Raw genomic sequence first — 6,291 nt, forward strand, 5'->3', positions numbered from 1 at the left:
AGGGTGGACACAATTGCACATAACAAGTTTTTTTGTTTGTTATCTACTATATTATTGTTCTGGTTGTTTTCCCAAAACTTTTCACCAGCATGAGAATTCTTTCATGGAATGTTCAGGGTTTAAAAACTCATGAAACTCGTAATCACCTAAATGAGCTTGTCAGAACTCAAAATCCTGATATAATTTTTTTTTGTGAGACTAAAATTAAGCAGGCTAAGAGTCAACCATTGTTAAGTCATTACCAATATCCTAATCATGCATTCATTGAGCCTGTAGGATTATCTGGCGGTTTAGTGCTACTTTGGAAAAAGGGTTTCATCTGTGATCTTCAAGAAGCTAGGCTTAACACTTTTAACCTAGCTGTACAACATGATCCTGGCAAAACTGAGTATCTCCTTACTTGCATGTATGGTTATACCAATTATAACAAGAAGAAAGAACAATGGGAGTTTATACAAAAAATAAGTGAAAATCATACTGGACCTTGGATTCTTATAGGTGATCTGAATTTCCACCTCCTAGACATTAATAGTAATTCTTCTTCTTCTGCTTATGGTCTAGTTAACAGTATTGTTGATTCTTGTGGTCTAGAATACATTGGGTTTGTAGGAAAAGACTACACTTGGACCAGAAATCATCTAGAAACTGGTACCAGAAGATCTAGGATAGATATGGCACTAGGAAATGTAGATTGGAACCTTAATTACCCAAATTCTAAGTTGTTTCACTTAACTCAAATAGGAAGTGACCACAGTCTCATTATGCTTGTCACTAACTCTCTTGATACTCAGTGCTGGAAACCTTTTAAATTCTTTCTCACTTGGTTAGAGGATGCAACATGTACTTATGTTATTGAAGATGATTGGAATATTGAGATTAATGGTTCTCCTGGATTTCAATTGGTGAAGAAATTTCAATCAACTAGGAAGAAGATGTCTCTATGGAATAAAATACATTTTGGTAATGTGAATCAAAGAGTTGACTATCTGCAAAATGAACCTGATGCCTTGCAATCACTGCCTCCTTCTGATGAAAATCATAACAAAATTCTTTGCATCAACAAGGATCTAAACAAGTGGCAGAAGACAAGAAGTGAGTTCTACCAACAAAATTCCAGAGATCATTTTATTAAGGACATGGAAAACAACAACAAGTACTTTCATACCAAGACAAATAGAAGAAGAGTAAGAAACAATATTGATGCTTTACAAGATCATGATAATAACTGGCTTCTCACTAGAGAAGATATTTCACATCATCTTACTTCTCATTTTAAAGGTATAAGCACTTCTACTCCTGTTGTTCATGACGAAGGTCTCTTTCTGCTTCTCCCAACTGTAATTATAACAGATGACAATTTTGCTTACAAGAATTCATTCCTTTCAAGAAATTCATAACACTCTTAAAAGCATGGAGAACTGGAGTGCTCCAGGACCAGAGGGTTTTCAAGTTGGCTTTCTCAAAAGCCAATGGAACATTATTGGTAATGATGTCTGTCAGATGGTTAGTAGATTCTTTAAGACTAAGAAAATGGTGAAGGAAATTAACAAGACTTATATATCTCTTATTCCTAAGAAAAAGAAGCCCATTTATGCAGCAGATTATAGACCAATTGGTCTTTGCAATACTTCATACAAGATCATTTACAAGATAATTGTTACAAGGTTAAAACCTCTTATGGAGAAAATTATTTCACCCTATCAAGCAGCATATGTGTCTGGCAGACTTATAAGTGACAACGTTGTCATTGCTCAAGAAATTATGCACTTTATGAAGAAGAAAAGAGGACAAATTGGTTGGTTAGCACTCAAACTAGACATGTCAAAGGCATTTGATAGGCTAGAATGAAGTTTCTTGTTAAAAGTTCTGGATTATTTTGGTTTCAGTAAGGATTTCTGTGATCTGATATATGAGTGCATAAGTACTTCTTCTCTGTCAGTTATGCTAAATGGGTCTCCATGTGAAGAATTTCAACAAAAAAGAGGAATCATACAAGGTGATCCTATATCATCATATCTATTCATTCTGTCTATGGAATTACTTTCTAGGCATCTGGTCTCAGCACAACAAGACAAAACAATTCAAGTTATTAAGGTGGCTGCTACTTCTCCTGCCATCAATCATTTGCTTTTTGCAGATGTCTTCTTGATTTTCACTCAAGAAAACTTATCTCCAGTTCATAATCTCTTGAAGTTATTACATAATTTAAGTACTCAGTCAGGTCAAATGATAAATTTTGATAAATCTTCAGTGCATTTCAACAAGCATACCAAGCCAGAAGTTGTTGAAATACTCACTCATATTCTAGGTGTTAAAGTCATGAATTCTAAAGAAATATATCTTAGATCTCCTTTACTTCTAGGACATTCAAAACAAGAAGCTTTCAAAGCCATTGAAGAAAATTTCTTAAGCATATATTCAACATGGTCTTCTACATCACTCACACAGGCTGCTAGATCTACAATGATCAAACATGTGCTTAATTCTGTGCCAATTTATCAAATGGGTACTTCAAACTTCCTGCTAAACTTCTCAACAGACTTACATCTATTCAAAGGAAATTCTTTTGGGGTTATAATTCTAATAGGGGAAATAATCCAATAGCATGGCAGAAGGTATGTAAGTCTAAAGATTTTGGAGGATTGTCTTTCAGAGATTTAGAAAAGTTAAATTTGTCTTTACTTACTAACTTGGCATGAAAATTATGCACTGAATCAGATGAACTTTGGACCAAAATAATGAGCAGCAAATACTTCAAAAATGGCAACATTCTTTATCAAAATCCTAAAGCTGCAAATTATTCTTATACTTGGAATGGATTAATACAAGGACTGCAAGTTTTTCAACAGAACTACTTTATGGAAGTAAATAATGGTAAAAGAACCAAAATTTGGTTAGATAAGTGGATCCCAGGTGAAGATACTCCTCCTCAGCCAGTTAATGATCTACACAGATTTTATCAAGATGTTGAAGAACTAATCATTCCAAACACCAATAACTGGGATGTGGAACTTCTCAATCCCATTTTTGATAATCATACCTCTCAAAAAATTCATAACTTGTTCTTAGATACCTCTAAAGAAGATATAATGATCTGGATGCCAGCTAGAGATGAGAAGTTTTCAGTTAAAAGCGCCTACCAGAAGCTTACTATGTCCAATACTGAAGCAATAATAGATGGAAGAGTTATTCAAAACAAAGTATGGAAAAGGCTATGGAAGAATAATTAAGCTCATATAATTAAGTTGTTTGCTTGGAGGTGCATTCATGATTCTCTTTCAACAAGGAGTAGGTTGGCTAGACACAATAGCAATATAGACACACAATGTGCTATATGTGGTCACAATGAAGAAATTATGGAACATCTTCTGTTTCATTGTAGGCATGCAAGATCTGTGTGGAGAATGGTCAATATTGATATTGATGAAGTCCAAAGCAGCTATACCAGTGTCTCAATTTGGGTTGAGAGTTGGTTTTCAACCAACATTCCCACTGGTGATGAAAAATTACTGGCTACTCTCATGGTAACTGCATGGATTTTAAGGAAGGACAGATGTGAAAAAGTATTTCAGGGAGTAAAACTTAACCCTTTTACTACAGTGCATAGAATACATTATCACCTGCAATCACATTTTCCCTCATCCTCCATGAATATTAGTAACTCGAATACTGTTTTTTACTCTCATTGGAATCCTCCCATACAAGATGTTTTAAAATTTTATGTTGATGCTTTATATGATGAGGATACTAATACACTTGGAACTGGCATCATTTTACATACTCATGCAGGAATTTGTGAAGGCATCAAAAGAAACTACTCAAATAGAGCACTAAGTGCAGAAGCAGGAGAGTGCATGGCTATGCGAGAAACATTGTTGTGGGCTATAGAAAAGCAGTACACAAGAATTTATATCGAAGCGGATGCACAACTAGTAATTCCATCTATCAATGAAGATGTTCTCCTCATATAATGGGAGAATAGAAACTTTTTGAAACAGATTAAGAGTTTAAGTACAAGTTTCTTCCAATGTAGTTTTTCTTATGTCAGTAGAAATGACAATAGGGTAGCAGATGCAGTTGCGAAATCTGTTCGAGTTTCAACTGCTAGTTTAAGTATTTCAAATAACTTCTCTGAGGATATTTGTAATCTCTTGGCAAGAGACATTAACAATTCTCCCACTTAAGCAATAAAATTTCATTTCGTATAAAAAAAAGAGAAGTAGTAAGATAAGACTAACAGTATTCTTGAAAGTAATAGCTTAGTTCTAGTTCTTTGTAACCATCTTCCATTCAATAAGAATAAATTTTTCACCCCGTTGACGTAGGTAATACCGCTGAATCATGTAATCTTTATGTGTAATTACTTTGTATTGATTGTTATTTGGTTGAGTTTGATGTTCTTATCATTAAAAGGGTGTTAGAGATGTATAACTAGATTTGTAACTACTTGTTTGTGGGTGAAAATCGTTTCTGTTGATTTTGGTAATTTTGGGTGTGTGGATGAGAAACAAATCTAAACCCTAAACGATGTACTGCACGGGAGTACTTTTGATTCGAGAGATCAATCTATACAATCCTGGCCTAAACCAAGAAATGGCCGTTCTAGGCTTGCTTCGGTCACAAAGTGAAGGAGAAGGGTTGGTATTAGGGAGGGAAGCGAAGAGAGTGTTAAGACCAGAATAGTTGATTCTGAAAGTGTGGTTTGTTTTATGACTTGTATCAGAAGTAGAACTGGTTAGTAGAATGGAAAGATACCAGGTGATTTCTAGATATTGTGTTGTTGCCGACCAAAACTTGTTGTTTGGTGAAAATAGGTGAAGCCTATTTATACAAGTCATAGAAACGTACCCTGGTCTCGTAGGAAGTGGAAACGATTGAGTGGTGAAAGAAAAGAGTAACGTGTAACTGTCAGGCGTTATGCTTCCATGATGAAGGAAGTGAATTCGTGTAACCGTCAGACATTATGCTTCCATGATGAAGGAAATGAATTCGTTCACACCGTTACTTTTCACTACCACTAATTGTCCCACTTCATGACACTTTCTTGTAACGGGCGCATTGCACGCCGCATGCTATAAACCGCCAGACCAATACCTTGATGAGCATCCCCCAGTTTGTGACATGTTTGATGTATCGAGTGTTTTCGTGGAAAACATGTAGCACTTCGCTACGTGTGGCAAGTCAAAGTCAATGGACTTACCGCAGGAAAACAACATGTAATGCTATTAGGCTCGTTTTGGCTGGTCGCCTAAAACTTGCCACAGGTTTGTCAGTTCGGTGGCGAACTTGTTAGAGCACTGCTCGGTCAAACTCGCATGCGTTGCTATCTCAAGCATGTTTGTCAATGTTAGTGATCAAAACTATAAGTCTTGATTTATAGTCTCTTATAGCTAAGTCTCGGACTAGGATAGTAAGTGTAGTTGAGCGCAAGGACTTCATGGCGATTCATCATACAAGAAGAAGATCTACTCAAGGAACCGGTGGAACTTCTCGACAAAAAGGTATGTGGAGACTTGAACTTATCTGTCACTCAAAAGTCTATCTATTCTATCTCCTACTCTTTGAGATAAAAGTCGTATGCTATATATATAGACTAGATCATACACATTTGGTATTTCGAGTCGAGTATACCTCGCCTATCTATATCTCTAAATATGTGTTGGTAAGATTTTCGCTTCAACCAAGTTTATCTTTACCTAGTGACGAAAGTCATGAATGTTTCAATCACCTTGAAAATTGCTTTGACGAGAAATAGTGTAACAACTATATAACGTCCTCTAAGAATGTTTTAATGATTGGAATGAGAGTTTAGATTACAATCGAAGTTTTCGAACTTTGTTGACCAAGAGAACCGGAAGTATGGCAAGTGCCAAGTCCGCGAACTCAGCCCGCGAACTGCCGAAGTTCTCAAACCCGAGAATTTCTGCTGGAGTTGACAAACTACTTGCGCGAGCCAAGTCCGCGAACCCAGTCCGCGAACCGGCGTAATTCTCGAACCCGAGAATTTCTGTTGGAGTTTGTAAACTCTATCCTGTGTCTTAAGTCCGCGAACCTAGTCTGTGAACTTGAGAAGGTTATATATCTAAAGATGATTTCTGAACTTAATCTTAAAATACTAAGGTATGCATTTGCAAACCGTGGCTATTAAAGTTCATGAACCGATTCGAGTGAATCAAATCATCTTTCCTTCAATTGTGTCTTGTGTAGTTACATAAGATTTCCTTGCAATTGAACAACTCTCTTAAATAGTTCATTTGAGTCAATTGAACTAGTTATGGTGAAGAAGAACAT

This window comes from Papaver somniferum, chromosome 4 (genome assembly GCF_003573695.1).
Source record: "Papaver somniferum cultivar HN1 chromosome 4, ASM357369v1, whole genome shotgun sequence".
NCBI classification, from domain to species: domain Eukaryota; kingdom Viridiplantae; phylum Streptophyta; class Magnoliopsida; order Ranunculales; family Papaveraceae; genus Papaver; species Papaver somniferum.